Source organism: Macrotis lagotis, chromosome 3, assembly GCF_037893015.1.
Source record: "Macrotis lagotis isolate mMagLag1 chromosome 3, bilby.v1.9.chrom.fasta, whole genome shotgun sequence".
NCBI classification, from domain to species: Eukaryota; Metazoa; Chordata; class Mammalia; order Peramelemorphia; family Peramelidae; genus Macrotis; species Macrotis lagotis.
The window spans coordinates 169,768,151-169,773,757 of record NC_133660.1 but is presented as its reverse complement, the minus strand read 5'-3'; positions in this window follow the sequence as shown (position 1 = coordinate 169,773,757).

Here is a 5,607-nt window from a genome sequence, read left to right as displayed (position 1 = left end):
GTAAAATAGAGCACTGGCCCTAGAGTCAGGAGGACATAAGTTCAAATCTTGTCTCAGATACAATAATTACTTAGCTGTGTGACCTTGGGAAAATCACTTAACCCAATTTCCTTGCAAAAATGAAAACAAAATAACCCTTTCTTTGAATAGTTCCTTTTGATAGGTGTCAAACTTGTAGGATTCATAAATCCAAAATCCGTGAATATATTATACATATATTAAATTATTGCTGAATTAACATGCATGCCTGTACCCATACACATAGATACACACACACACACACACACACACACACACACACACACACATACACATACATACCACAATTGTATTTCAGAGCCCTGGAGCTATAACACTTGATGAACTAGAAACAATTGCAGGTTTTGTAATTTATATTCATCTCCTGAACCAAAAATCTGGAGGATTTAAGCAAAAGGTAATCAAAAAATTCACACAGAATAACAGTTTATAATAAGCTGTTTTTGGATAGAAGGAAATTTGTCCTTTGCTAAACATGCGTTTTATCTGTTTAACTTTGTTTTATAATATGTAATATTTCTAGATATTTTCTGTTTTTCAATTCTGGTATTAAAACTCCAACTATTTAAAAAGATAAATAGTTCATTTGCAATAAATAAATGAAAAATCCTTCATTTGAACAGATGCTAGGTATACTTTTCTTGCAAATAACCTAGCACATTTTTGTGATGATAGCTTAAGATCATTTTAAAAATATTTTTAGTGACTGCTTTTGGTCCATGTAGCTGGTTTTGCTTTGGTTGACTTGAAATTTGAGTAGCAGTAACTTTAAAAAATAATGAATTTGATTAAGTATATATTGGGTAAATTATTGTTTTTATTTTGCATAAGGAAGCTATGTGTGACTAAGCACATGCAAGTATTTTCAGAGAGCCCGACTTTCCTTTGGAATTGAATTCAGTTAAGGAAAACAGCTTACTATGCATGAGCAGTATAGTGAGTAGAATAAAATACTACGCATTTAATATTTAAATAATCCAATTTATACTAAACTCAGATTCATTCCACTTTCACTTTTAATGCTCAAACTTCCATTGAGAAAATAGACCTTTCCAACCATACTCATTTTAAATTAAATCTTAATGTCATTATAGACAACTGAAAATAAAATTAAATTATGATGAATGTAATGAGGAAGAAGTATACTCTTATAAACAGTCTGTGAAATGATGTTCAGAAGTAGGACAGCTTCCTGTAGGTAATAACCCACAAGATCATGTGCTAAGTTTTTTTTTTATCATGTTTTTCTAAGCAAAGTAGAGATGTTTTAAGTAATATGAAGAAAAATTAAAGATCTGAGGCTACTGGGATACTTTTTGGTAAATTATTATTTAATTGAATTCAAAGAGTTAATATATTTTCTAATTGAACTCTAATTTCAAATTGAGAGCTGAATCATTGATCCAATTGATTGTGTATATGTATATATATATATATATATATATATATATATATATATATATATATATATATATATATATATTTGCCCAACATCATTAGAGATTAGAAGGATATAATGGATATAATGTAGTGAAATGGTCAACAAGGAAGATAAATTGCAATAGAAACCTGATTTGGATAAAAAAAAAATCTATGTAATGCTGATTAGGTTATTTAAGTTCTCTGGCTATTAAAGATGGAAGGTCTATATAGTTGAGTTTCCTATCTTCCACTATTTCTTCAAGGTGATTAAGAAAGAAAATATTCTGAAAGATCTGATTGAGAAATTCAAGGGAAAAAATCCAAGTCATCTTTTTTTTTTTTTCCATCCCAGTTCAGCATAGGGTAACATACATAGAGATGTACAAACACTGGGGATAAGGTATAGCTAGGAAAACAGTGCACAGGGGAATCCGAAGCAAAGTTCTCAGACCCACACATAAGGATCCAACCTTATACATGATAAAGAAACATGTCAAGTAGCTGTGCATGCTCATTGATTAATTTGATGTCACAAATCTAGAATATACTTAGAAGAGTGCCTGTGACTGCGGATGAACTCCTAGAGTATGGAGAAGATACTGGTTCTAGGCTCAGTACTGATAAAAATAAGCATCCAGAAGCAAGAAGTTATTTGATTTGGTCCCAGTAGAAGATCAGGATCTCAATTTCATCCCATAGTTAATTCAGAAGCCTATAGAGGAATAACCATGACAAGTATGCCAGACCAATAACCTGCATTGAGGATAGATTGAGGAAGAATTATGCTCTTTTAAACTGTCAGAGAAAGGATACGATTCAGTTCTACCATTGTGAACCTACAGAACTTTCCAGCTGGTTGATAGTGGCTAAATTCATTAGTGATCCACTAAAACTCAAACACCACAGGTGTGTTGCAAGGAGCAACTTGCATAGTTCAAAAAAGGAGGGTAGTGATAAGACTTTGTCCTCAATAAGTCCACTTTAGGAGCACTGAAAACTTTCAGGTCTCCACTCTGAACTACTTTGTAAAATCTCAGAATTTTACTAAAACAATACCCTAAGAAAGTAGAAAAAGAAAACAAGAAGACACAAAATTAGGCTAGACATCTCCCTTTTAAGTACTCAAGATCAAGTCCTTCTATAAAGTCCAAAGTATACAAATAAGTCAGAAGAAGAAATAAACAAAAAGGAAACCAATGGGAAAAAAGCTCTATTAAGAAAGCAATGATGGTGAAGACAGAAAATCAGAAAATAATGATACTAAAACAACTACAAGCTAAGTCTCAACTACAACCAAAAAATGTAGCTTGAGTACAAATTCAGCTAGAATTTCTAGATAAAATGAAATTAGAATTTTAAAAATTTATGATTTTAAAAATTAAATGAAAAGAATAGAGGAAAAATTAGAAAACAAATGATACTTTGGAAGAAACAATAAGAAAGAAAATTAATATCTTGAAACAGGAGACAGAAAATCTTATTTAAAATGATTCGTTAAAATTCACCAAAAAGAAGGTGGTTTTATGACATAAGAAACATCAAAAGAAAGTGAAAAGACTAAAAATCCGAGAAAAAAATTAAAATATTTTAGAAGAATAACTGATCTGGAAAACATTAAGCAAGGATAATTTTGAGAAGCATTGCTTTATCTGAAAGTCATGAGGAAAAAGTTCCTAATTATCCCAAAACTGTGAAAGTCTTTTAGAGTGGGAGATGAAAGTGAAACTACAGGAATTCTCTGGTCATCTACAAAAAAATAAATTTTAAACTTTCAAGAAGGATATAATCAAAATAAAGAAATTCTGTACAAATGAAATAAATTCTTCAAGCATCTAGAAGGAAATACTGAGGAACACCATCAAAATCTTATAAGTTTTTGGGGTGGTGAGGTGGTGCAGTGGATAGAGCACCTGCCCTGGAGTCAGTAGTACCTGAGTACAAATGCTACCTCAGACACTTAATAATTAGCTACCTGTGTGCCCTTGGGCAAGCCACTTAACCCCATTGCCTTGCAAAAAAAAAACTAAAAATAATTTTAAAAATCATATGTTTTAGCAGCCACCATAAAAAGAACCAGAGCTTAGAATAAAATATTTTAGAATGCAAAAGAAATAGTTTTTAAGCCAAAATAATTTACCAGCAAAGCTAAATGTAATATTCACCATGTAATAGTACATAAAAATTTTCAAATTCAGAAAAGAAAAAATACTATTTTTTTTACTAAATACAATAGTTATTCTGAGTTATGTTCATTAAATGAATGATTTGATTAATTAGTGATTAATAATTTAATCATAAGAATAGGTGGGTCAAAGTATATCTTAGAAAAATAAATAATTTCATTAAAGATAATGACAAAAATTGAGACAAAGTGGAATTTATGAAATGCAAACCATTCCCTAAAGGGAAATTTTATATCTCCATAAACATAGTGATCAAAAAAATATTAAAAAAGATGATAAATAAATGGTGCATGCATCTTTAAAAAAACCTAGAAATCCAACAAATCCCCACCAAAGTAAAAATCAAAAGAGCAAGCTTTAAAAAAGCAAGAAAGAAAATCAAAATATCATTATCAATAATTAAAAGGGGATTCCCAATGAATAAAGATGAAATGAAATGAATTATGAGAAACTCTTACCATGAAATACTTTGTAATAAATTTGACAATCAGAATGAAATAATATTTATAAAATATAAAATTTCCATATTAATATATATAGGATTTAACATAATTTCTGAAAAAAGAAATTGTGCATGACATAAAAAAAATCTCCCAAAGGAAAAAAATCAAGTGTTAGATGTATTTTCAAAAGAAGAAAGTACTTTAACAAAGCATTTATACATTAGAACATGTTAGACTACTTAAGTATACAGAAAATCATAGGCATAATTGGTTATATTATTTAAAAAGTACATGCATATATCAGTATAATGTAGCACCAATTTCTGTTAAAATGGTAGAAAGGATATGAATGATTCTTTCCTTAATAGAATCATTAATATTTATCTGAAACAAAGAGCTATTAATAATTAAAATGAGTAAAACTTGAGACCTTCCCAGAAATATCAATCATGTTATTATCAAATTACATACAATGCATGAAAGACTAGCTAGAGCAATAACAAATAAAATTGAGGGAATATTAAGAGTTAAGGGAGAAAGAATTTTTTTTGCTTTTTTGTGCAGGACATTATGGTATATTTAGAGAATGTTAGAGAAGCAACTGAAAAGAAATTAATTGAAATAAGTTCAAAACTGTTGCAAAACGTGAAATAAATGCAATACATCATTAGCATTTCTGTATATCACAAATCCTGCCTGAAGTATTAAAATTCAATTTAAAACATTAGAAATTTTAAAATAATTGATAATGTGCTGGCCAGAACATAGACATATAGACATTTTTCCACACAAATGATAGAACTAAAAAGACTGAAAAAATTCATTTCTAAGTCAATATACTAAAAATAGCTATGGTTCCATAAATATCATACAACTAACTTTAGAAAGTTTGAAAATGATTACAACATTGATCTAGAGGATCATAAGATCAGGAACCTTAAGGGAAATAAGTGCAAAAATGTAGATAGTAAAGGGGACCTAAGAGGACCTGATGTCTCACGATTTTATAAAACAATCCTTATAAAAACAATTCTGATGCTATTTAAGAAATAAAAAGATGAGTAAAACAGATTAGGTATATAATACAGATTTACATGTAAAAGTGTTTTGATAAAATGAAAGAACTCAGCTATTGGGTAACTCATTATTTGTCAAAAGAATTGTTGAGAAAAATTATAAAATAATAAATGGTACTAAATAAATATAGACTAGCATCTCACAAATTATATCAGGATAAGCTTCAAATGAGTACAGACTTCAAATGACTTAGATATAAAGGACTAAAGAATAAATTATCTAGTAAATATATGGAGAAAGATGAGTTTGTGAAAAAACAAGAGACAGAAAGGATCATTAAGAGTATAATTGTCGATTCTATTAGATACAATGAAAAAAAAGACTTTACATAAACAAAGCCGATTAAGCTAAATTTAGAAGAGAAGCAGGGAAAAGGAAAAGGATCTTTATGGCAGCTTTCTCTAATAAAGATTCCATTTCATTTTAAAATTATATAAATATCT